The sequence below is a fragment of the Anomaloglossus baeobatrachus genome, chromosome 5 (assembly GCF_048569485.1).
Source record: "Anomaloglossus baeobatrachus isolate aAnoBae1 chromosome 5, aAnoBae1.hap1, whole genome shotgun sequence".
Lineage (NCBI taxonomy): Eukaryota > Metazoa > Chordata > Amphibia > Anura > Aromobatidae > Anomaloglossus > Anomaloglossus baeobatrachus.
The window spans coordinates 543,600,105-543,627,569 of record NC_134357.1 but is presented as its reverse complement, the minus strand read 5'-3'; the positions used below and the strand labels follow the sequence as shown (position 1 = coordinate 543,627,569).

The window sequence follows — 27,465 nt, the reverse complement described above, 5'->3', positions numbered from 1 at the left end:
CACCTCGTACACACACGGCTCCGCTCCGTACACCTCGTACACACACGGCTCTGCTCCGTACACTTCGTACACACACGGCTCTGCTCCGTACACCTCGTACACACACGGCTCTGCTCCGTACACCTCGTACAGACACGGCTCTGCTCCGTACACTTCGTACACACACGGCTCTGCTCCGTACACCTCGTACACACGCGGCTCCGCTCCGTACACCTCGTACACACAAGGCTCTGCTCCGTACACCTCGTACACACAAGGCTCTGCTCCGTACACCTCGTACACACACGGCTCCGCTCCGTACACCTCGTACACACACGGCTCCGCTCCGTACACCTCGTACACACACGGCTCTGCTCCATCCACACTGTAAACCCCTCCTGACCCCACATAACCTTCCCCTCATCCAGCACCTGACACCCAGCACAGCAGAGTCCTGCATACACTGAGGAGCTGATCATGTGACCCCTGACTCCTCCCCTCCATGTGACATCATCACAGGTCCTGGAAGCACAGAGCAGCCATATATCTAGTATGCGGCTCTGCAGGAGGAGGTATGTGGAGATTCCCCATTACTGGGGCAGGGGGCATTAACCCCTTCTGCTCTGAGACTTTCTTGTGGGTTTTCTCGCTGATTTCCATGAATCGTGAGGATTTTATTTTTTTTTGTCTTTCATCCTCTGATAGATACAGACGCCCCAACTATAAGAGGCCGGAAGTGAGGAAACCCGTCTGCCCTCAGGGTGGAGCCTAGAATGTACGGGCTGCTGTCAGCTCCAGGAAGACGCCCGTATATCTGAAATCCTCAGTAATATACACCTGGAAGAAGCCCGTACATTCTAGTGTCTTCAGTAGTGAATCAACTAGAATGTACGGGCTCCTTATCAGTGATCAGGTATCAGTTATCAAACAAAGTATTTCTGATATTGATATATGATCGTGTCCTAAAATGGACACTGTACACTAGAATGTACAGGCTCCTTCCAGGTGTATATTACTGAGGATTTCAGATGTACGGGCTCCTTCCAGGGGTATATTACTGAGGATGTCAGATATATGGGCTCCTTCCAGGTCCTTACTGCAGCCCGAACAATGTAATGTGCTCACTACTGAAGATACTAGAATGTACAGGCTCCTTCCAGGCATACATTACTGAGGATTTCAGAATCTATGGGCTCCTTCCAGGTGTATATTACTGAGGATTTCAGATGTACTGGCTCCTTCCAGGGGTATATTACTGAGGATCTCAGATATACGGGCTCCTTCCAGGTCCTTACTGCAGCCCGAACAATGTAATGTGCTCACTACTGAAGATACTAGAATGTACAGGCTCCTTCCAGGCATACATTACTGAGGATTTCAGAATCTATGGGCTCCTTCCAGGTATATATTACTGAGGAGTCAGGATGTATGGGCTCGTTGCAGGTGTATATTACTGAGGATTTTAGAATCTATGGGCTCCTTTCAAGTGCATATTAGTGAGTACATCAGATTGTATGGGCTCCTTCCAGGTCCTGACTGCCGCCCATACATTCAAGCTGGTTCACTGCTGAAGAAACTAGAATGTATGGGCTCTTGCATATAGTAGGTATACAGTGAGTACGGAAAGTATTCAGACCCCTTTAAATTTTTCTCTATTTCATTTCAGCCATTTGGTAAATTCAAAAAGGTGTTTTTTCTCTCATTAATGTACATTCTGCACCCCATCTTGAAAAAAAGCAGAAATGTAGAAATGTTTGCAAATTTTTTAAACCTGAAAAACTGAAATATCACATGGTCATAAATATTCAGACCCTTTGCTCAGATACTCATATTTATTTTTTATAAATTTAACTTTTATTAACATTATCAATAACACAGGAAACCCCGTATTGTTCAGAATAAAGCACAATGTCAGAACACAAGCATTGTATTGAGGAATTGTTAGATCAATTCCTAAACTATGGGGAGATACAAAACTCAAGACTGTATAAACATCGATGAGAACTGTAACCAACTACTGTCGGAGGATCAACATAATACCTTTTTATACTATATAACGAGGCCACCTTAAAGGAGTGAACAAAACCGGGGCCGTAACTCAAGTGTGAGTTGGCAGAATAGAAGATACTGAGTAAAACATGAACAAGAAAGGAGAAGAGAGAAAAGAAAGCCAGAGAAGAAAAAGGTGGGAGGGTTGGGGTCAAAAAGGGTAGGTGAATTTGTCAGGATGGAGGGGGAGGTGGGGGGAAGTTCCAGACACTGACAGCGCAAATTCAAACTGTCTCCAACAGTGAAATGTAATCATCAGATCCCTTAAACTCTGTCCAGTTATACCAAGTTCTAACAAACCGGTCTTGAGAGTTGTGAATTATGGAAGTGAGGTCTTCGAGCAACATCGTCTCGTTTATCCTGGCGAACCACATTGCCATCGTAGGAGGGTTATCTTTTTTCCACAAGCGAGGTATGCAAGCTCTGGCTGCCATGATTAAGTGTCATAGTAAGGAATTCTTGTACTTTTTCGTTGAGATGTCACAATGATGTAAAAGGATAAGGGCCGGATCCAGAGCGGTGGTCACGCTAGTAACTTTATGTATAACTGTTTGGACATTCTCCCAAAATGGGGCAAGGCGCCTACATGACCAGAAAATATGCATCTGACTACCATCCTCCTCATCACATCTCCAACAGAGTGGGCTCACTTCTGGGAAGATTGAGTGCGGTCTAGTAGGAACTCTGTACCATCTGGTGAGCAACTTAAAACTCGCTTCCTGATCACGGGACGAGATAGAGGATTGATGGGTCAGAGAACATATCTTTTCCCATTTGGCCTCAGAAAACTGGATTTGAAGATCGTCCTCCCATTGTGATTGAAATTTGGTTTTAGTGTTCCCAGTGGGTGTGTTAATAAGATTATATGCCATAGAAAGGGTATGTCTAATGGGACCCGTGCTTATACATTCATTTTCAAAAGGTGTCATAGAGTTAGAAAAATGGGATCTAGGAGAAAGGGATTTCAAGAAATGTGTCAATTGGTTGGCTCTCCATACATCGAGGGCACGGGGAGTTTGGGAGCTCATAAGTTGCTCCTTTGTTGGCCAGGCGTTTCCACTACCAAAGTGCAGCACTCTGTGATAGCCGTCTCTCATAATTGACCGGAAAATCCAGGCTTCCACCTGCGGCGGAAAAAGCGGATTTCCCAGAACCGGAAACAATGAGGACGATTGGGGGAGTATATGTGATCTAATGAATGAATTATCGCAACATGCCAAAGTAGCCCCGATTGAGGGGTGATGTCTCAGATGTTTTACTCTGCTGGAACCCACTGGAATGCCCGGTAAATATACATCTGTGAAGTCTTGTTCCACTCCTACCCAGGCCTTCATCTCACCGTTCCTACACCAGTCCAGAATTCTGGAAAGATGAGTAGCTAAGTAATATGATTTGAAATTAGGAAGTGCGGTCCCTCCAGCCGTCTTGGAGCGGTGCAGGATCTTTCTGCTAATTCGTGGTGGTTTGTCTCCCCAGATGAATTTAGTTTGGATTGATGTGAGGCTTTTAAGGAATGATAAAGGGACCATAATTGGGAGGGCTTGAAGGATATATATAATATCCTGGGAAGGATGTTAATTTTAAAAATTGCAATCCTCCCAAACCATGTGAAAGTGTTCTTCCTCCACCTCGAGCAATCATTTTGGACTTCCTGTAATATCTTAGGAAAATTTAGGGAGAAGGTCTGGCGGGTGTCCCTTGGGAGCACAGTGCCTAGGTACTTGATCGAAGAGTTCGCCCAGTGAAATTTGTAAGACCTCTTCAATGGTGCCAAGGCAATGTGAGCTGAATTAATATTTAATGCCTCCGATTTCGCTAAGTTCATTTTAAAATTGGATAGCTTCCCATACAATTCAAATTCAGTCATGAGAGCTGGTAGAGTAGATAAGCGGTTGCTGATAAAAAACAATAAATCATCTGCATAAGCTGCAATTTTGTATGGTAATCATGGGGTCTTGTATGTTAGTGTTATTCCTGATCTTCCAGAGGAATGGTTCCATCGATAGTACGAAAATCAAAGGGGAGAGTGGGCACCCCTGCCTTGTTCCGTTAAATATAGAAAAATCAGAGGAGAGGAATCCATTCACTTTCACCTTGGCCGACGGTTTTGAATATAAAGCTGACATCCAGGCGAGCATTTTAGGTCTGAGGCCAATTCGACAGAGTGTCTCGAACATAAATGTCCAATTCACCCTGTCGAACGCCTTCTCTGCATCAGTAGCAAGCAGTATCAGGGGTAGATTTCAGCTTTGCTCTGTAAATAAGGTTTAGAGCCTTAGTTGTTATCTCTACCTTCTCTACCACCCACGAAGCCTGCCTGATCAGGGTGAATGAGTGATGGTAAAGAAGGAGCCAATCTAGATGCTATCATTTTCGCAAATAGTTTGATTTCTACGTTGACAAGTGATATTGGCCTGTAATTGGAACAGAGGGCAGGGTCTTTACCTATTTTATGTATGACTGAAATGTGGGCTCTCAAAGAGTCTACTGGCAGTCTCGACCCCCCCCCAGGGATAGAGTTCAGGCACCTGATAAGGTGTGGAGACAGGGACCTCAGAAATAGTCTATAATAGGGGAGTGTAAGACCGTCGGGACCCGGGGCCTTCCGTGGTTTAGTGTTCTTAATTGCCATGGAGAGCTCCTCTTCTGAGAAGGGCTGTTCCATGGCCACTGCCTCATCACCTGACAACGCTGGCATGCCCGATTCCTTAATGTATTTTTGAATTCGGTCTTTAAATTCATCACCTTGTGTCTCCTCCGTGCCCTTATCTATTGAGTAAAGTGCCTCGTAATAGTGTTTAAAGGCATCCACTATGGCCGAAAGTGTCTGAGTATGTTGCCCTGATCTACTATAGTTCGTACGTACGTATTGGACCGTTGGGCTCTGTGCTCTTGCTAGTGCTTTGCCACTTTTATTGCCGTGTTCATAATAGAAGCGACGGCACTTGGTAAATATTGCCTTTGCTTTGTGGGTCAGTATAGAACGTAGGGATTCCTGCCTGGCCAACAGGGTTTTTCTCAGGGACTCATTGGGGAATTTTTTGTGAGAGCTCTCCAAGTGATTTATCTCTTTTAGTAAATTATCTCCTCTCCACGTTCCCTCTTCACCCGTGCCCCATGTTTGATAAAAATTCCCCTGATCACGCATTTGTGTGCTTCCCAGGCTGACCAAGGATCTGTGTCCCCTTTCATATTGGTGGCAAAGAATCAATTTAAAGTTTCTTGAATTTCTGTTGTTACGACAGGGTCGTCTAAAAGCGACACGTTCAATCTCCAAAGACATTGCTTTGGTCTAAACATCGGCAAGAGTATGGAGATACTGACAAGCGCATGATCGGAAATTATTATGTTATCAATATCAGCGCTACGGAGAAGGGAAACGTCTTGGTGTTTAATGAAAAATAAATCGTTCCTCGTGTATGTGTCGTGGGGAGCAGAATAGTAAGAGAAATCCCTATCAGATGGGTGCATTAGTCGCAATGTATCGAGCAATTGGTGGTTACGGATGCAGGAAGTCACGCGCTTTTGAACGGAAGGAGGTGTGGAAGAGATGCCTCTGGAGTTATCCAAGGCAGGGTCCAGAATCATATTGAAATCTCCGCCCAGGGTCAAAAGGCCCTCCGTTAGAGAATCCAACAACTCTAAGTATGTGTGAAGCCCCCTATCCTGCCCCGTATTTGGGAGGTACAAAGATGCCAGTGTTACCTTTTGGGAAGCAATATGTCCCTTGACCACCAGAAAGCGGCCCTCTCCATCTGTGTGAGATTCAAGGAACTCCCACCCAGGGGATCGCTTTAGAAACGACTATGCTCGAGCCTCTAGATTTCGGATCCAGTGAAGGACTGTGATATGCTGCAGTAAACCTGGAATCAGAAAGCTTAAAAGGTTTAGTTAGACAGTAATGAGTTTCTTGAAGGAAGGCAATATCTAACTTCCTTTTATGCAGAAGATTTAGGAGGATAGACCTTTTTCCTGGGCTATGCAGCCCCTTTACGTTTAATGAGCCTACCCTCACTACTGAGTATGGGTTTGATACCATTGTGATAATTGTTTGTGGTAGATAGTGCACGTCTGTGTCAAGATATCTTAGGGGAGGGAGCGGGAAAAGGGAAAATGGGGAGGGGAAGAAGAAGGTAATGTAGTGGAAAAAAGACGAGTAAGGGTATAGCTTACTAGAGAAGAAAAAGGAAGGGAGAAAGAAGAAGGATTTGAGAAACTAACATTAAATGCTGAGGTACAAATCTCAAGTCCGCTCCAGACAGCAAAGTGTTAGGGAGTCTCAAGGGAATAGAGTAAGAAGTAAAGAAACAAAGACAGTAATACGTTGAGGAGGAAAGAGAAAAGAGTAATGTGTAAGAAAGCTAACGCAGTGTACCCAAGAAAATTCTTAGGCAAGCTCCAAAAAGCGGAACATTGGGGAATCAGAAGGTTAAAAACAATAAAGATAATTAACACACATGGGGGGGGACATGGCCGTGGGTGCCACAACCCCCTGAAAGCAAAGAAGAGTGTAAATGTACTGTTGCCAGTTTGAATAACATCATCCTCCCTGGTGTAACGGGAAGGACGATGACCAAGTCTAAAAGGCCATTAAGAAGGCCAACAGCTCCTCTTTGCTTATTCTATGCTAAAGCATTAACCTTATCATTGACATCTAAAGAACAAAATACATTTTAAACAGCAAAATAAGTGTCTGCCATTTGGTCTGTGTATACCATATATGTGGATCCCCGAAATGGTTACTACTGAATCTTTTATGGCCCTCCTCTTGTCACCTCTCAGGATGCATGTGGGAGGGATCCTCAAAATGGTTACCACTGGGTCATATATGCCCCTCCTCCTATGGCCTCTCATGGTACATGTGGGAGAAGTCAGTATGGGAGACACAAATTAAAGAGCAAAATCTCAAATCAGACTGCGCTTGATGGATAACACATCAGGGAGATGTCAAAATGTTATCCTTCTGCGAAGGCTGATGGTGGCGACGTGCTCCTCTCCTTGGCTTCTGCAGAGGTGTACGGAAGCCCTCCAATGACAGCCAGTCTGGAATCGGGACTGGCACCACATTGAGCAGATCAAACAGTGCAGGGAGATCGTCCGGTGTATGAAGGTAGAACATGGTGTCTTCTTTTCGGACGATGAGGTGGAATGGGTGTCCCCACCGGTATGTTGCTCCGGCATCCAATATCTTCACCAAGAGGGGATGAAAAAGGCGCCTCATGTACAAGTGCGAGCGGAGACATCTGGAAAGATCTTAATAGGAGAGTCATTGAAAACGATCCGGTCAGACTTCCAAGCCTCCCGTAGAATGTCTTCTTTGTCTATAAAATAATGGAGTCTACACAAGATGTCTCTTGGCTTGGCAGGATCTAATGGGCCTCTCCTTGTGACACGATGCACACTATCAAACTGACTATCAAAGTGGTTTTCTAGAGCTTGACCGGTCACACTTTGGAAAAGTTTCTGCACTTTAGATTGCAAGTTCTCTCTTCCTTCTTCTTCAGGGAGCCCCTTTATCCGAATGTTGTTTCTCCTCCCTCTATTTTCTTGATCATCGAGGAGGAGATCCATTTCTTGCAATCTTGAGTGCATTGTATCTTGTTTCTCGGAGAGAGCGAGGACTTGAACCAAAATGTCTTTAAGCTAGACCTCAGTCGCTATGTCCTATTTGTGAGCTCCGCAACCTCTCCCTTAATATTGTCCATAGCCTGCTGATGGGATATTTCAATTCTTTCGGCAAGATCAGTGAGGTCTTGTTTAGTGGGAAGAGCCTGAATCAAGTCCTTCAGCCCTTGAAAGTCTAAATTAGCCTGCGCATGAGCTGACCTAGTATATGAAGGATCCATATCGTGGAGAAGCAGTATTTTTTTTTAAGAGGAATTAGAGGCGTCTTGTGTGTGGGAATCTGGAAAGGCGTCTTTAGATGTCGATGGCGGAGAATGCTCCGAGTGAGAGGTGGAGGGCAGCCTTTTAGGGGTGTCTTTATTTTTCCTTGAGGTGCCTTTAGTAACTTGTGTCGAGTTAGGCATTGATGTTTTTGCCTTCAGATGCGAGACAGCCTTTGCTGTAGGCGCCGGTATGAAGTAATCTCCAATTGTTTTTGAGACTTCCCGTGTAATGTGGGGAGAAGAAGGTAGCAAGTCTGCGTTGACAAGCTGGCGTTTCCCTGGCTTTCCACTTTAAGATGGCAATGTGTTAAATAGACATCAGGAGGCCGGCATCCCACGTTAGCCCAACCGTGTCTGTGATTACATCATTTTCAGTCAGTGAGGAAGTATAGGGCTCAGGCTATATTAGGAGCCCCCACACAGGGCATTAGTGAGCTTAGTGTAGAAAAAGGTGTAATTTCAGTCTTTGACCACCGGAGGGCAGATGATGAAGACAGATAGCAGGAGTATGTGAGCAATAAACAAGATTAATGTCCTTGTCCAACAGTAAAGGAATGTCTCTTATAGACTGGTTAATAATCCACATGAAACAAGCAGGCTTGTAAGAGAGACCACCAGGCTGCCAGTTATTTCAATTTGTGTCCAGGCCCTATGTCTTTATATCTGACTGCCAGCTGCAGATATATGTGTTTATTGATAAATAACAGACTCCTCAGGTCACTATCAGAGAGGAAACAGTGCTGCTCGAGCTGGAGTGTCAGATTTCCTGCAAAGTCTTAGGCTAGGTTCACATTTCCGTTGTTTTGCATCAGTCACATGCGTTGCTTAACGCATGTGACTGATGCGTTGTACAACGGATGACAAAGAACAGAATTCATTGTCGGACTCCGTTGTGTGCGGGGGGCGGAGTTCGGGGTGGGTGGAGCAAAGCGGGGCCGTGGCGCTGTGGACGTCAGTGCCGCGGGGACTGCAGGGCTGGGAACAGGTGAGTGAGTGTGTGTGTGTGTGTACATGCTGAGTGCGGGATGGTGCGGAGCCGTACGGGGAAGTGTCGGCCTCCCTGCACACGTATCCAGGGTGAATATCACTTTTTGCTTGGTTACCCGATATTTACACTGGTTACCAGCGTACACCGTTTAGCGCTGGCTCCCTGCACACGTAACCAGTGTAAATATCGGGTAACTAACCAAAGCGCATTGCTTAGTAACCCGATGTGTATCCTGGTTACGGGTGCAGGGAGCCAGAGAGAGCATGCGTAGCAAAATCCTACGGATTGCGCTGCTCAAAAAACGTTACAGGCTGCTGCCAGATTTTGGCAGCGAGATGTAAGGGGTTAATGGCCGCGGGTGGAAGCGATTCCACCCACGACTAGCAGGCACACATGTCAGCTGTTGAAAACAGCTGATATGTGCGCGGATCGCCGCCGCCTGGCCACGGCAGGGGGCGGGGATTAACTGCACACGATCCATGACGTACCCCGTACGTCATGGGTCGTTAAGGGGTTAAAGAGGTCTTGCAGGCAGATTCAGGGGCAAGAAGCTGGTTCAAAATCGCTGCTGTCTGGTCTCCTGGGCACTGGGCATCTATTAGAGTAGAGCGGGGTGTGTAGTGAAGCACTCCTGTGGGTGGATGGCACAGATTAACTTCTCTGAGTATGGAGCTCCCTCGTATGTCTGGTCTCTCCGGCGGCCATCTTAAAACCTAGATACTCATATTTAAGTCACATGCTGTCCATTTCCTTGTGATCCTCCTTGAGATGGTTCCACTCCTTCATTGGAGTCCAGCTGTGTTTAATTAAACTGATAGGACTTGATATGGAAAGGCACATGCCTGTCTATATAAGACCTCACAGCTCACACTGCATGTCAGACCAAATGAGAATCACGAGGTCAAAGGAATTGCCCATGGAGTTCAGAGACAGAATTGTGGCAAGGCACAGATCTGGCCAAGGTTACAAGGTTACTCAAGGTTCGAAACTAAACAGAGTCATTACACCAATTTATATTTTGCCAAGTGCAATCAATCTAATTTTTATTAAAGTATATCTGTGATATATGACCTGCTCACTAGTCTAATTGCAGATTGAAACCTGAGTGGAGGTGCTTTAATTACCATTGTTTGTGCCATTGCTGAAGGCTCCTATATTATCCTTGTATCCGTGTATTTTACCACTGAATGAATAATTGTTAATCCTTCTGTGTTTTAATGTATGCACTTTATACTTTAATAAAAATTAGTTTGATTGCACTTGGCAAAATTTAAATTGGTGTAATGACTCTGTTTTGTTACGAATTTAAAGTATCCAATCATAAGGTTGCATAAAATGTGGGTCTGGAGATATTTGTGAATAAGGTTACTAAGAGCACAGTGGCCTCCATAATCCTTAAATGGAAGACGTTTGGGACCACCGAAACTCTTCCTAGACCTGGTCATCCAGCCAAACTGAGCAATCTTGGGAGAAGAGCCTTAGTGAGAGAAGTAAAGAAGAACCCCAGCATCACTGTGGCTGAGCTCCAGGTATGCAATAGGGAGATGGGAGAAAGTTGCACAAAGTCAACTATCACTGCAGCCCTCCACCAGTCGGGCCTTTATGGCAGAGTGGCCTGATAGAAACCTCTCCTCAGTGCAAGACATATGAAAGCCCGCATAGAGTTTGCAAAAAAACACATAAAGGATTCCCAGACTATGAAAAATAAGATTCTCTGGTCTGATGAGACGAAGATAGAACTTTTTGATGATAATTCTAAGCAGTATATGTGGAAAAAATAGGCTCATCACCCGCCCAATACAATCCCAACAGTGAAACATGGTGGTGGCAGCATCATGCTGTGGGGGGGGAGGGGGTTTCAGCTGCAGGGACAGGACGACTGGTTGCAATTGAAGGAAAGTTGAATGCCGCCAAGTACAGAGATATCCTGGAAGAAAACCTCTTCCAGAGTGCTCTGGACCTCAGACTTGGTCGAAGATTCACTTTCCAACAAGACAATGACCCTAAGCACACATCTAAAATAACAAAGGAGTGGCTTCAGATCAACTCTGTGACCAGTCTTGACTGGCCCAGCCAGAGCCCTGACCTAAACCCAATTGAGCATCTCTGGAGAGACCTGAAAATGGCTGTCCATCAACGTTCACTATCCAACCTGATGGAACTGGAGAGGATATGCAAAGAAGAATGGCAGTGGATCCACAAATCCAGGTGAGAAAAACTTGCATCATTCCCAAAAATACTCATGGCTGTACTAGTTCAAAAGGGGCTTCTACTCAATACTGAGCAAAGGGTCTGAATACTTATGACCATGTAATATTTCAGTTTTTCTTGTTTAAAAAATTTGCAGAAATATCTACATTTCTGGGTTTTTTTCTGTCAAGATGGGGTGCAGAGTGTACATTAATGAGAAAAAATATGAACTTTTTTGAATTTACCAAATGGCTGCAATGAAACAAAAAGTGAAAAATTTAAAGGGGTCTGCATACTTTCCGTACCCACTATATATTAGTGAGGACTAGTGATGAGTGAGTATGCTCGCAACTGCTCGATACTCGATCAAGCATTGGGGTGCTTGATTGAGTATGAGATGCCCTTTAATTTACTGTTGTGATTTGCTGACTTTTCAGTTTTGCAAAGCACCGCAGATTTAGTTGTCTGTCCTTGGTATTGTAGCCGTGTTTCAGTCATCTGTATATTACAAAGCTATTAGAATAGCTGCTAAATGATACCAAGAAATTGTTTAGGACAGTTGAGCAATATGCAATTTTTACCGGAAGGAGGAAGTCACTTCAAATGGCCCCACCGCTCAACATGTGCGCTGTTAGGTCTCCTAACATAATATTGCTCGCATAGACAAGTCATCAATTTTAAAGAACAGGTTCATGACCAATCTGATATAGTTGTCTGTCCTGTACCTTGCAGAGTGTATCATTTTTCTACTTTCCAGTAGCTTCATGTGATGCAAGGCTCTCTGGACTGAACAGGTGAAGGACTAGACTTCATCGACCTCCTGCCAGACTTTGCTCAGTTAGATGGAAAAAATGTTCTTAGTGGGTTATGGGCAGCTCATTCACCATTCAGCTATGTGTTTATAGTTTTGAATCACCGAACAACAGGAATCATTCTACCTCATCCCCTCCTTAAATGACCCATAAAATTGAACGAGGCAAAGGGAGTCCAAAGTATGAAACTCTGTCTGGTCCATGCTTCTTTCTGGTAGTGTCCGTTTTCTCACACATGCAGATTCATATTGTCTACTTTACTTATATGTCTAAAAAAAAAAGGGGGACAAATCTAGTTCAGTGTTTTATACCTTATTCACCCATGTAGCTCAATTAAGGACAGGTCTGAATTACATATCCTATATGTCACAAAGACACTGCCAAATATAGTGTGAATGGCCTTTAGTTATGTACATAAACTTCAAAGTAGAGACGAGGCTCTCCCAAATAGCATGTAGGCCACCATGCGGCGGTGCATACCGCGCTTTCCATGCCACTATTCACAGGCGTTTTCATTCTCCTAATGTGCAACTGAAGAAGATCCAGAGGGACCAAAAACGTTCTTTTTATGCACATTATTGAACCACATGAATAAAAACACATTGCAGCTATTTGGGAGTGCCTTGTCTCTACTTTGAAGTTTGTGGCCTTGGAACCTACTGAGTGCACCCCTAATTCCCACAATTATCCTCAACTGGGAAGTACCGTTTGTTATATAATCTACTCTTTAGTTATGCACATGGCAACCAACCCAACATGATCACCCCGGGAAGTTACTAAAAAGACAGCACTTGTTCTTGGTGTAGTATTGTGGGTGTGCTCAAATCTGCTGCTGTGGTCAGAGCTTGGTTATATTTTGGGTGTGCTCAGATCTGCTGCTGTGGTCACATCTTGGTGTTGTATTATCTGCTGCTGTTGTCAGATCTTGGTGTTGTATTGTGGGTGTGCTCAGATCTGCTGCTGTGGTCAGATCTTGGTGTTATATTGTGGGTGTTCAGATCTGCTGCTGTGGTCAGATCTTGGTGTATTGTGGGTGTGCTCAGATCTGCTGCTATTGTCAGATCTTGGTGCCATAGCAAGGACGAGTTGATTATTGGGATCAGCTGCCGCGTATACGCCGGATGTCTTGCTACTTCAGTCCAATAAAAGCTAGGACTTGATGCCAAGTGACGATGTTTATTTTTCACAGGCACCATGGTTGGACCTGTAGCTATGTTGTATAGATTCGGTCATTCTTATAACTGCAGAGCTTCAGACTAGACCTTCCCCTCTCTCCTGCTACTAGCAACAGAGGAGCATGTGTGACGCCCTGGACTAGTCAGGTCGTCCAAGGTAGTCACACACACACACCCCCTCCCCGACTAGGTGACAGCAGCCAACCTAGAAACCCTTGTCACCACCCTCCAGGTTTGATGTCCACACCAGGGGGGCGGAGCCAGGTGGTTGGAGGAGTTCACAGGCCTGGAGGCGGGAAAACAGGAGTCGAGGGTAGAGCAGGGTAGAGAGAAGTCAAGTTCAAGGGCAGTCCTGTGCCCAGGCCTACCAACAGACTACCCCGGTGGCTGGGTCGGAGCCCAGTCACCTTTGGCAAGGAGGCAGACGGTGGTGGCCACCTGCAGGAGCTGGAATTACAGGCGGTGGAACCGTAAGGACCGGGGTCGGGCGGGGGCCCGCCGGTACCGAACCGAGGAACCGATTGGAAACCGGAGCACGAGGAGGCGTACTCAGACCCAGTACAAAGCCCTGAACCGACAGGGCCAAGTCAAATCAACTGATTGCGGACTGGACTTTAGGACCTATCCCACACAAGACCCGTTAGAAGACAACAGGCCAACCATACAGGGTAAAGCCACCGCCAAGGCATAGAGACCCAAAGGGCCAGCGTCTGCGGGCAAACGGGCTCCTGCGGGCAAACGGGCTCCTACGGCATATACAAGTCGGGGAGCGGACTACCGTTGCTTAGGCATAGGAGTCAAAACATTCATACAAAGAGGTGCAGGAGAAAGGCGGAAACCACCAACCTATTCTGGGAGAAGCTGCAGCCGGCTGCAGGCCTCCTTCATCACCCCATTTGGTTTACCAGAGACTCCAGTGTATTGTGTAATAGTGAGTACACCAGTGCCTTCGGGCTGCGCACCGCGCTGCACCGCACCAGCATACGCCCGCAACCGCTCCCGCGCTCCAGCACCTCCCCCGGGCCCCCGGGATCATCGCTCCCCTACCCACGGAGGGGTCAACACCAAGCTGCGCAACACCGTCCCCGGGAGGCCTAGTTAACGGCAGCGGTGGTGTCCATCTATTCACCACAACCCGTGGGTGGCGTCACGAACTTACATCCCAAACCAAACCACCGCGGCCCCGGCCGTGGAACTTCCCCGTCAAGTCCCTGTGTGTAGCGCCAACTCCCTTGCAGAGCGACGTGACCCCAGGGTCCGTGAGAGGCTCGAGCCACCACCCACCGTATGAGCACGGTTCCGAGCGGCTCGGCGGTCGCAGCCGAGCCCGCGGGGCGGTACACATCGACTCTTCTGGCGGACAGGATAGAACCGTCCACTTACCTGTGGAAGTGCGCCTTGAAATTGTCCTTAGCGGCGTCCCGCTGAAAAATTGTAGAATCCGCCATCTTTGGCATGAAAAGTTCCCGCCTGAGCCGTCTTCCCTGAACAGAAAGGGCGCCCCAGTAAAACCCCGCCCCCCGAGAGCAGAGCGGTGCAGAGAGCAAGGAGTGTGCTCGGAAAAGACCAAGGGGGGGCGGGTGAAGATCCAGCCTCATGTGACTGAGGAGATAAAGGGCAGGGACTCCAGGACTCTGCCACTCGTGTTCCTGGATCCCGAACAGGAAGTGACTGGGAGACGCATGCGCAATCAGATCCAAGATGGCGGCGCCCATGAAACCGGAGCTTTCCCATAAAATGTGGCTGACAAACAGGACGGGTGAGTTTTTTTCTTCTCCCATTGTCATTATGGCAGGAGATTCAGCTCGCAGCAAAGAGCAGCGCAAGGAGTCACCACAACGTGGCTCAGGACGAGGCTCGGCTGAACGTTCCAAGACTACTGTATCAAGTCCAGGCAGTGGTTGGTCGGTTGGTTCCAGGAGGAACAGGTCGGGGGAAAAAATTCTGCCTCCAGATCCGGTATTGCTAGGAGTCAAGGGGGGGGGGGGTGAGTGAAACTTGTGGTCAGACTAAGGCCCCGTTTCCATGTCCCCCTTTCTTGTTAGGTGCAGAAAAAGTGTACCTTCAAGCAGCGTCATAAAGAATGTGCTATATGCCACTCCACTCTGTCACCTGAGTACACCAAAGTCCTCTGTGCAGGCTGTATCCAGCAGACCCTAATCAAAGAAGGCCCAAGGTTTTCCTCAGAATTGCAGACCATTATCAGAGCAGAAGTACAGGAATCCCTGAAATCCCTCAAGGGGGGCAAGAGACGCAATAAGTCTCGTCACCTTAAGCTGTCCACTCCTGATACCTCAGCAGGATCGGCTCACGACTCTAAGTCGTCGGCCTCATCAGATCAGGATCCTCCTCGTCCGATTCAGACTCCTCCTCCTCTACAGACAAGGGTGGTAGACCTTGTTTCCCTATTGCTGATGTGGGCCCCTTAGTGAAGGCGGTGAGATCAACTATGGGGATGGTGGACCGCAGGGGACCCGAATCAACCCAGGATGTCATGTTTGGGGGATTGGATTCCAAAAAACGTAAAGGTTTTCCGATTCCCCAAAAGGTTCAAGGTCTCGTTGATGATCAGTGGGGTAAAGTGGATAGGAGGATGAATCTTTCCTCCTCCCTTAAGAGGAATTACCCAGTGGATGGTGAAGCATCTACATCTTGAGATAGAACACCAAAGATTGATGTCGCCATTGCCAAGCTTCACGCTCCACTACATTACCATATGAAGATATGGGGTCCCTTAAGGATCAGCTGGATAGAAAGGCTGATGGTTTTCTGAGAGGAACTTGGGAATCAACAGCGGGTGGCTTACGCCCTGCGGTGACAAGCACCTGCGTTGCCCGGTCATTGATGGTATGGCTTCAACAATTAGAAGACCAGTTGAAAAATGACACACCGAGGAAGGATATCATCTCGTCATTGCCATTAATGCATGGTGCTGCAGCGTTTATGGCGGATGCCTCGGTAGATTCCTTGAGACTTTTCGCCAGGTCAGCAGCACTTTCCAAATCTGCGAGAAGGGCTCTCTGGCTGAAAAATTGGAAAGGAGATGTCTAGTCCAAAGGACGGCTGTGTGGCATGCCATGTGAGGGTACATATCTCTTTGGCCCCGGCTTGGATGACCTCCTCACTAAGGCATCTGATAAAAAGAAAGGTTTTCAGTTTTCCCTGTGACATCCTCTCGGAGCCGGCCCTTTCAGAGACGCCAATTTTTCAGTAAAAAGCCCCAGAAAACTCAAGATCAGTGGAAAGACCGTAGAAAGACTATGGCTAGGTTCACAAACTGCGTTTTTTTGACGCTGCATTTTTGTGCGTTTTTTGCTGCGTTTTGCTGCGTTTTTGCTCACTGCGTCTTTATGCGTTTTTTATCAGTGAACAAAAAAAAAAGGTCTGATGTCATTTCCTTCTTCAATATGTTCTTCATTCTCCACTAGTGTATGCAGGAGAGCAGACAGCTGCAGAACTACAAGGCTCAGCATACTCCATCCAATAGTGTATGCAGGAGAGCAGACAGCAGCTGCAGAACTACAAGGCTCAGCATGCTCCATCCAGGACTGTATGCTGGATGGAGAGTCAGGGGGAGCAGACCTACAAGGCTTAGCATCCTCCATCCAATAGTGTATGCAGGAGAGCAGACAACAGCTGTCGAACTACAAGGCTCAGCATCCTCCTTCCAGGACTGTATGCAGGATTTCTTTGCCCCCCAAAACAAAAAAAATGACGTGGGCTTCGCCATATGTTTGTATGCTAGCCGGGTACAGCAGGCAGGTACGGGCTGCCCCCAACCCCCAGCTGCCTATTTGTACCCGGCTGGGAACCAAAAATATAGAGAAGCCCTTTTTAATTATTTCATGAATTTCATGAAATAATTTAAAAAAAAAATGACGTGAGCTTCGCCTAATTTTTGTGTCCAGCCGGGTACAACTAGGCAGCTGGGGATTGGAATCCACAGTGCAGGGTCCCCATGCTTTTTGGGCACCCCCGCTGCGAATTGCAGTCCGCAGCCACCCCAGAAAATGGCGCTTTCATAGAAGCGCCATCTTCTGGCGCTGTATCCAAGTCTTCCAGCTGCCCTGGTGACGGTGGCTCGCTGGGTAATAATGGGGTTAGGGCTAGCTGTATATTATAAGCTGGCCCTAAGCCCGAAATTCATGGTGTCACGCCAATATTAGGCATGGCCACCATGAATTTCTATTAAAGATAAAAAAAACACAACACACAGAAAAATATTTTAATTGGAAATAAAACACAACACAATTAGTGACTCCATCTTTATTGAAATAAAGAACCCCCCTCCGCAGTAATCCTGGTTCAAGTTTCCCGCGCCATCCAATCCGGATCCAATATCATCTGATCGGTTTGCTGGAAGGCAAAGCGATCAGATGATGTGTCAGGTTGAAGTGCCTGAATCACATCACACATCAGCTGATTGCATAAAAGCCATTTATACAATCAGCAGATGCATCGGTGCAAAAAAAAAAAAAAATACTCACTTATGTGCTGATTACCGGCAGCTCCTGGAGCGAGTCTGATCCCGTCCGATCGCTGCAGGAGCTGCCGGTAATCAGGGATGAAGTCTCCTGATGCATCCGCTGATAGGTTAAACCGGCCGGGCGCAGGCGTCACCCCGAGACTTACGATCAGGTGATGCGTCAGGTGACTGCATCAGGAGATCCATCGCCAGGTCCTGCATCCTGCAGGCATACGTACCCGGGGAGACTGCACACAGCCGGAGCGGCGATACCGTGAGAGGAGATGGGAGCGGGCATGGCACCGGGAGTCTGAAGACAGGGGAGTATGACTTTTTTTTTTTTTCTACTATTCACTTTTGATTTCGCAGCTGCCTCCACCTCCCGCCCAGACATGGCGCTGCACGGCAGCATACATGCACAGGACTGGAGGTGGAAGCGGCGGTGACAGTACCGGGAGGATTCACGCTTCTGTATTTACTGACAGAAGGAATCCTCTTCCTGTACATGTCACTTTACTACCCACCTCCTGCATTTATAGCTGCGCTTTTGGTCTTAGAAACGCACCAAAACACAGATATAATAACAATTTGCGTTTCTCATTGCGTCTTTCAACATCCCATTGCACTCAATGGATGAAAAACGCGGTGAAAAATGCGGGAATAATTGACATGCTGCGATTTTGTGGTCACCACAAAAACGCAGCTGAAAAAAAACGCTGTGTGCAGAAAGCAAAAATGAAAACTCGTAGACTTTGCTGGGGGAAGAAAAGTCATGCAGTTTTCTGGGCAAAAACGCCGCGAAACGCACTGTGTGAACTTACCCTATCTCTGGTTTTCTCTTTGGTAAACACTCCGACAATAAGAGCAAACCAACACAATGACGCCAGACATCAGGTGGGGGACAGGCTGTCCCACTTCCTACATGCCTGGAAGACAAACTCATCCAACAAATGGCTCCTTCAGATAGTGGTGGAAGATTTGAAGTTGGAGTTCAGTTCGCTCCCTTGGGGGTCTCTAATTATAACATCCTTATGGTCCACAGTGAGGCAGCAAGCCTTGGAAACAGAAGTGATGACTCTTCTCTCAAAAAAGGTCATCCAAGAAGTCCCCAAGGGACAGGAGGGGGACAGCTTTTACTCCCCTCTGGTTCTTATTCAGAAACCGGACTCCTCCTTCCGTACCATCATAAATCTAAAGAAATTTAATTGCCATTTGGTGCAGCGAGCCTTCAAAATGGAGACCATGAAGTCAACTATCCGGTTATTATATCCAGAGTGTTTTATGGCAGTTCTCGACCTAAAAGAATGCCTATTATCACATCCCTATTTACCCGACTCACCGACAGTTTCTCAGATTCGCACTGCACATGTCTGGGAGGCTGAGACACTTCCAGTTCACAGCGCTGCCATTCGGGCTTTCTATGGCCCCGAGAATCTTCACCAAGGTCATCGCAGAGGTCATGGTGCATGTCAGGGAACAAGACGTTTTAATCATCCCGTACCTCGACGACTTCCTAATAGTGGGTCAGTCGGAGAATCAATGTGCAAATCACGTCTCCAGGGTCATCTCAATCCTGGAATGCCTGGGATGGGTGGTGAATCGGGAGAAGTCCAGACTTCAACCTCTTCAGTGTGAAGTCTTCCTAGGTCTCATCTTGGATTCAACCAGGCAGTTGTGCCACCTGCACGAGGAAAAGATCACCAGGATCCTGTCCTTACTCGCTTCAGTAAAGAGTCACCCATGCATGACCTTACGACAGGCTAGGTCACTAGTCGGGACTCTCACCTCTTGCATTCTGGGAGTGTGGTGGATCCAACTACATTCAAGAGTCCTACAGATGGAAGTCCTGAGGTTTCAAGGACAGTTTGGAAGCTGTTTGGAGCGGAAAGTGACCCTGTCAGAAGACACCTTGCACTCCCTTGGCTGGTGGCAGGACACTTCTCACCTACAGACAGGGGTTCCTTGGCTTTCCCAAGTTACGGACACGATAGTCACGGATGCAAGCCGTTGGGGGTGGGGTGCCTATCTGCGCCAACAGGTGCTTCAGGGACCCTGGGACGCTCAGTTAGTCACACAATCCTCCAACTACAGAGAATTCATGGCAGCCCTTGTGAAGCCCTACAGGTGCGGTGCAGCAGTGTATTACCCTTAGGGACTCCACGGGATGGGACGGTCTGGTCACAGGTAGGGAACCTTCGTTTTGGGATTCGTCGTGACGCCACTCTCAGAGTTGCGGTCAGTGAGGACCGCCACTGCAGGTTAAGGGATGCCTGGGGCTGATGGTGGGTGCAGTCGGTTGTAATAGCCTCCTGAGAGTAAGGCAAGCCCCAGGTCCCTGTGTATGTGTGTGGGACCACAGGTCGCAGAATGACTCAAACACAGTCCAAGAAGTCTTTTAACGTGTTTACTCACTGTTTAGAGGTCACGGTGAGATGCCCGGGCGACACTGTGATAACCAGGTGGAACCAGGAATTCCAGGAGGCCGTTCTGAGGGTAGCTGTCCGCTCGCCCTCCTTGCACTCTTTTTGTTTGGGAGGATCCCTTGCTTGAAGCGTGGTAGGACTCCTCCAGGGAAGCTGTTACTACCCTGCTCCCCTCTTTCTGGCCCGTCTGCCGGCAGCGTGGCCTTGGTGGGATGGCTTCTGGCCCTGTCCCCTTATGGGCCTGGTGATTGCTGCTTGGCTCGAGCTCTGTGTAGTAGTGGTGAGGGCATAAAGTACCCCCCACCTGTAGGTTAAGCAGCTCTGGATGATTTGCTGCCTGTACTGGGGATCTCTTTCCCCTTGCGTGCTCGGATACCAGGATCTCCGTACTCAGCCACCCCTCTCTCTGGATGTCTTTCAGGCCGACCCACGGTACCCTTTCTCCCCCGCTTTCAGCTACTGCACTCCTCAGGACCCGTCTGACACGAGAGCCCTCTCTACTTCCTTCCTCACTCTCCAAACTCCAGACCCCTTCTACCTCTCTCACTTCCTCTCTGTCCGGCTTCCTAGCAACCAGCCTCTGAACACACCCCTTGCTGGGAATTGAAAGTTAACCCCTACTGGTTACCCAAGGGTCCCTTCTAGTGGTGTGGGAGACCTGGTCACTATGTGTTTGTGTGTGCACCTCATCCTGGCCTTTGGAAATTACCTGGAAGCATTGTCTCCGCATGGGTGCAATACTCTGTGGTGCCTGACCAGGTCAGGGGCGCCACATTCCCCCTTAGTTATCATCAGCACGTCCTCGGGCTGCAAAGACAAGAGAAAAAGGTAAATACAAACTTTTCCCACACAGGGGCAATCATTTACATTTAAACATACCAGGTACCATTCCACCACCAACCACCCACATGTCCGAACCCCACCCAAAAACCTCCAGGAGGTAGGTCGCCGGTCCTTTTGGTGACCAGGGCTGGGCCATCACATTCCCCAGACCTTTCCTCCAATCTTCCTCTCCTGAGGAGAGTGGTGTAAGGTAGGCCCCATAAACAGGCGTACCCGCTTCCGAGTGTTGGAGGGCAGGCCCCATAAACAGGCGTGCCCCCTTGTTGGTGCAGAGCCATGCCCCTCAACAGGCAGACTCTGTGGTTGATACCAAGGAGGTAACTTTTTACAATGCAAAAGTTTGTGGTTAAAGCCAGTTCATAACCGGTGGTCCATTTTTTAAAGTGCACGTGAACTAGTGCAAAGAAAACATTTTAAAGAGGTCTCACAATAGTCCTTGTGGGCACATTTCACTTAAACGTTATTTAACTGTAAACAGGTTAAACATTACATTTCATACCGTCACTTTGAACTAAACTGTACTTTCTCTATAGCGTAATGGGAGCTAACCAAGGTTGCTGCGGGTTGACCTACGCAGTACTATACTGTCATCTGTCTGAGGTTGTATCCTCCCACCCGATGTATGTGTCTCAATGTGAATAATGGGTGTACTGGGTATTGATACCAATGCATGGTCTTCTGCTTCAGCTACATTTGGCTCTTCCAGGTTCTGAACAGGTTCTTCTGGTTCTCTTACTTCTCTAGATTGAGGGAATGTAATGACTGGAATAACTACTGCTCCATTGTATTGAGGCCAACTTGCTGGGAAATCTCCAAGTACAGTATGGATCATCTTTTCTTTTGGTTCTTGAACTGGCAAAGGGTTGGGACTTTCTTCAGGGGTTCTTAGTTGTTCGGGACATTTCTTTAAGCGATCTCTAGAAACGACAGCTGTTGTTTTTCCTCCATCCTTGCTGATACGGCATGTCTTTTCATTGCTAAGCGTCGATGGTAACACAGTATAGGGTTCTTCTTCCCAGTGATTGTCAAGTTTATGATGTCTTCTCTTTCTCTTGAGAACTATATCTCCTGGCATCAAAGGAACAGCAGGTGCTTTTCGATTGTAGGCCTTTTCTTGTTTCTCACGCTGCTGAGTCAGGCTTCGCTCCACACACTCTTGTACTTTCTTGTATTGGGCTTGGCGGTTGGAATCCCAATCAGCACCTTGTAGATGGTCTTCAGGGGTCTCAACTCCCATTTCCAGATCTACTGGCAATCTCCCTGGTCTGGCCCTCATCAGGTATGCCGGTGTGCAGTTCGTGGAACTCAAAGGGATGTTGTTATACATGTCCACTAGATCGGGCAGTTTTTCTGGCCACTGACTTCGTTCTTCTAGTGGGAGAGTCTTCAGAAGGTCGAGAATGATGTGGTTCATCTTCTCACACATGCCATTGGTCTGAGGATGGTAAGGCGTGGTACGGATCTTCCTGCAGCCGTAAAGGTTGCAAAACTCCTTAAACACTTCAGCTTCAAAGGCTGGTCCTTGGTCAGTGAGCACTTGGTCTGGATAGCCATGTGGTCGACAGAAATGTGTCTGGAACGCTTTGGCTGCAGTCTGACCGGTCAAGTCCTTGACTGGTACTACCACCAGGAATCTGGAGTAGTGGTCAACCATAGTGAGAGCGTAGTTGTAGCCTTGTCTGCTGGGTGCCAACTTTACATGGTCCAGGGCCACGATCTCCAGGGGCCGTTTAGTTTGGATTGGCTGGAGTGGTGCTCTCTGGCTGGGCTGGTCTTTTCTTCTAAGATTGCAGGGCCCGCAGTTTCGACACCACTTCTCTAGGGCAGATCTCATGCCCACCCAGTAGAATCTTACTTTAAGTAGGGCCTCCAGTTTCTTCCAACCAAAGTGGCCTGCACCATTGTGATAGGCTTCTAGCACCATCCTCGTATCCTTCTGTGGTACAATCACTTGCCACACCTTCTCATGCGTCCTCGGGTCAATGATGCTCCTGTAAAGTTTGTCTTGATAGATGAATAATCGACCCCTCTCCTTCCATAGGTACTGTGCCTCAGGTGGGGCTCCTTTGTCAAGGCTGGCGCCAGGCTGGCTGATCAGTTTCTTTACCAAGCCTACCGCTGGATCATTTTCCTGGGTCTCCTTCCAATTGTAGTGAGGTAGTGGGTTCAGGGTCACCTCTTGGCGGTTGGCACGCAACTGCCGACACTGTTTTGCTCCATGGCGATGGAACGCTGGCAGCTCAATCTCTTCAAGATCATCTACATCTTCACCCTCGTCTGCTAGGTGAGGCATCCTGGACAGAGCATCTGCGTTGCCGTTCTTGCGGCCAGCTCGATACTTGACAGTAAAGTCATAATTCGCCAGTCGGGCTACCCAACGCTGCTCCATGGCACCCAATTTAGCAGTATCCAAGTGGGTCAGGGGGTTGTTGTCCGTGAAGACAGTGAATTTGGTGGCTGCCAGGTAGTGTTTGAACCGCTCTGTGATAGCCCATACCATGGCCAGGAACTCTAGCTTAAATGAGCTATAATTGTCTGGATTTCTTTCAGTAGGCCTGAGCTTCCTGCTGGCGTAAGCAATCACACGCTCTTTGCCTCCCTGCACCTGTGAAAGCACTGCTCCCAGTCCCACATTACTGGCATCTGTGTACAGTATGAATGGCAGACCGTAGTCAGGGTAGGCTAGGATCTCTTCACCCGTCAAGGCCCCTTTCATCTGTCTGAAGGAGTGTTCCTCTGCTTCTCCCCAGTGAAATGGCGGGCCGGAGATCTTTCCTTTCTTCTTTGGGTGGCCTACCAGGAGCTCTTGCAAAGGCGCTGCCATTTTCGTGTAGCCCTTGATGAACCTTCTGTAGTAGCCTACCAGGCCAAGGAACTGACGTACCTCCCGAACGGTAGTAGGTGTGGGCCATTCCTGGATGACTGTGACCTTCTCTGGGTCCGGTGCTACTCCTTCTGCACTGACCACGTGACCTAGGTACTGGACCTTTGGCTTCAGTAGATGGCACTTGGATGGTTTCAGCTTCATTCCATATCGGGATAGCGCTTCAAAGACTTCAGACAGGTGTTTCAGGTGGTCCTCGTAGGTCTTGGAGTACACGATGACATCATCCAGGTAGAGCAGGACGGTTTCAAAGTTGAGGTGCCCTAGGCAGCATTCCATAAGCCTCTGGAAGGTCCCGGGGGCATTGCAGAGTCCAAATGGCATGCTGTTGAACTCACAGAGGCCCATTGGGGTGGTGAAGGCCGTCTTCTCCCGATCTTCCTCTGCTACAGATACTTGCCAGTAGCCACTAGTAAGATCTAGGGTAGAAAAGTAGTTGGAGGTTTTTAAGGCAGCGAGGGATTCCTCTATCCTTGGCAAAGGGTAGGCATCCTTGTGTGTTATCTGATTTATCCGTCTGTAATCCACACACATCCTCATCGTGCCATCCTTCTTTCTCACCAGGACCAGGGGAGCCGCCCAGGGGCTGCAACTGTCCCTTATGACTCCTGCCTCCTTCATGTCCTTCAGCATGTCCTTTGTGCGCTGGTAATGGGCTGGTGGAATAGGCCTATGTCTTTCCTTAATGGGAGGATGACTGCCTGTGGGTATGTGATGTTGCACCCCTTTGATCCTACCAAAGTCTAGTGGGTTCTTACTAAAGACCTGCTCGTATTCCTGCACGACCCTGTAAACCCCATGTTTCTGGTAGACGGGTGTAGAGTCAGTCCCCACGTGTAGTTTCTGGCACCAGTCCTCTAACTGCTTTTGGGAGGTCTCATCCTCTGTTGAGTCAGCTTGTGTCAGGGGACCTACAGGTGTTATGGCGTCATCTGAGCATGTAAACAGTTTGGCTATGGTAGCGTACCTTGGTAGTCTGGCTTCCTCCTCCCCACAGTTCAACACTCGTACAGGCACTCGTCCCTTGTGTACATCAACTACCCCCCTGGCTGTCAGAATCGTGGGCCAGTGGTCTGAATGAGTGGGCTCTAGTACAGCCTGGTAATCTTGTCCTCTGAGACCTACCGCTGCTCTACACCACATCATCATTTCACTCCGTGGGGGTATCACAATGGGGTTAGCATCCATCACCCGTACACTACCAATCTCACCGCCAGTCTGTTTTACCTGTTGCTTCCTCAGAATGATTCGGATCTCCTTTTGCAAGGCTCTTTGCGACCTGCCCTCAGCACCTTCAACAATCTGGTGAAGCAACAACAACACTTCCCCTAGGCAATTTTCTATGACATTAGTGCCTAAAATCATTTGCGGGTTCCTTTCTCTAATATCAGTGTCCACAACAATCAGTCCTTGTCCCTTCATTTCCTGCCTTCCCACCTTTATGGTTACCTCTTTGACTCCAATCTGGCCTATAGGTTGTCCGTTGGCAGCATAGATGGTGAGGGAGGGGTCCGGGGGTCGGAGTTCGTCGTCCGACCAAAACCTACGATAAAGGACATACGGGATCGTGGTTACCTGAGAGCCGGTGTCCAATAATGCCGGGGTAGGGATCCCATCCAGGACGATGGACAGGACAGGACGTCCACCCACGTACTGATCACGGCAGCGACCTGGGCCTGATCTTCTTAATCCTGAGGACTGGCCCTCGGCCCCAGGTTTGGCTCGTTTAAAGGGCAAGCCCTTGCATAGTGACCTGCCTCCTGGCAACGACGACAGATGGGTTGTCCAGATGAGTCATAGCGATCACTGCTCCTGCCTCGGGTTGCAGGACCTCTTCTCCTCCGCATCCACGGGACGTCCTCTGGGCTGTCAGCTAGCAGGATCCGATGAGGGACTTTGGTGTCTGAGGGCAACTGTATTGCTTTCAGGATTTGTGCGACGTCCTTAGTGAGCTGTTGCACCTGGGAGGATAGTGTATTTATGGTCTCTGCTGGCGTGTTGAGTCCTTTTGCAGTTATCAGGGCCTGCGAGGAGGATTCCGCTCCTGCAGCCGTGGAACTGGCAGGCCATGCTGGTGCGACGGGGTCTGTGTCCACAGGAGGTTGGAGTGCTTTCACTGCCCTGTCTTTCAAAATGGCAAAGTCCACGTCAGGGTGTTCCAGGGACCACAGCTTCATCTGCTTCCCATCCTCAGGAGAGCGCAGGCCCCGCAAGAATTGTTCCTTCATCATCCGGTTTCCTTCCTGATCACTGACAGGGTCCACCAGCTTGAGAGCCCGTAGTGCAGCCTGCAGCCTGAGGGCATAGTCTCTTATACTATCTTGGGGCTTCTGACGGCAGTTATAGAAGTCCGTCCTCAGCTCTCCCTCTGTGCGGTGTTCAAAAGCAGCTGCTAGTTTGGCAAAGATGGTCTCAACAGAGCCCCGGTCATCATTGGTCCAGGACTCAGCTTCCAATTCTGCTGCTCCAGTCAATTGTCCCAGCACCACAGCGGCCCTCTGCTTACCAGTCATCGCGTGCATGTCTAGCAAGGTGTTGATCTTCTTCTTAAACCCGGTCAGCGTGTCTATTTTACCGGCGTATTGGGGCAGCCATTGCGCTCCTGGGACATACAGTAAGGAAACTGGCATTATGGGGGAGATTTCGGCTGGCGCAGCTGCGACCGCGGCACCGGCACCAGGCGCTGCTGCGTCCAGCGCGACGGGGGCTGGCATCGCTTGGGCTGCGTCGCCCTGACCAGGGGCATTACCTCCTGCAGCGTCCATTTTTCTTCAAAAAAATCTGCGCGCTCCCTTTCCACTTCCTGGGTCAGTACGCTCTCCGAATTGTGGGGATTCTGGGGCGGCCACACCTCTTCGTGGGCGGTGCTCTTCTCCCTCGCGCGGGCTGCAGCGCGCGCTTTTGAAGATGGCAATATGGCGGCGGTTCAATTTTTGCGGTCGGACCTCTGAGGCACACGGTCACCTGTCTGAACAGGTCTAGTCCAAATCCTGTTCGTGACGCCAGATCTGTGAAGCCCTACAGGTGCGGTGCAGCAGTGTATTACCCTTAGGGACTCCACGGGATGGGACGGTCTGGTCACAGGTAGGGAACCTTCGTTTTGGGATTCGTCGTGACGCCACTCTCAGAGTTGCGGTCAGTGAGGACCGCCACTGCAGGTTAAGGGATGCCTGGGGCTGATGGTGGGTGCAGTCGGTTGTAATAGCCTCCTGAGAGTAAGGCAAGCCCCAGGTCCCTGTGTATGTGTGTGGGACCACAGGTCGCAGAATGACTCAAACACAGTCCAAGAAGTCTTTTAACGTGTTTACTCACTGTTTAGAGGTCACGGTGAGATGCCCGGGCGACACTGTGATAACCAGGTGGAACCAGGAATTCCAGGAGGCCGTTCTGAGGGTAGCTGTCCGCTCGCCCTCCTTGCACTCTTTTTGTTTGGGAGGATCCCTTGCTTGAAGCGTGGTAGGACTCCTCCAGGGAAGCTGTTACTACCCTGCTCCCCTCTTTCTGGCCCGTCTGCCGGCAGCGTGGCCTTGGTGGGATGGCTTCTGGCCCTGTCCCCTTATGGGTCTGGTGATTGCTGCTTGGCTCGAGCTCTGTGTAGTAGTGGTGAGGGCATAAAGTACCCCCCACCTGTAGGTTAAGCAGCTCTGGATGATTTGCTGCCTGTACTGGGGATCTGTTTCCCCTTGCGTGCTCGGATACCAGGATCTCCGTACTCAGCCACCCCTCTCTCTGGATGTCTTTCAGGCCGACCCACGGTACCCTTTCTCCC

General features: G+C 48.7%; 1 protein-coding gene across 1 annotated transcript in view; it reads left to right on the top strand.

The window, feature by feature from the left end:
- Positions 1-503: 503 nt before the first annotated feature.
- LOC142312221 (uncharacterized) overlaps positions 504-27,465 on the top strand; it is a 39,804-nt gene continuing 12,842 nt past the window's right edge. Inside the window, exon 1 of the mRNA XM_075351128.1 lies at positions 504-551. The gene's annotated coding sequence lies outside the window, so the exon portion shown is untranslated. The remainder of the gene's footprint in view (positions 552-27,465) is intronic.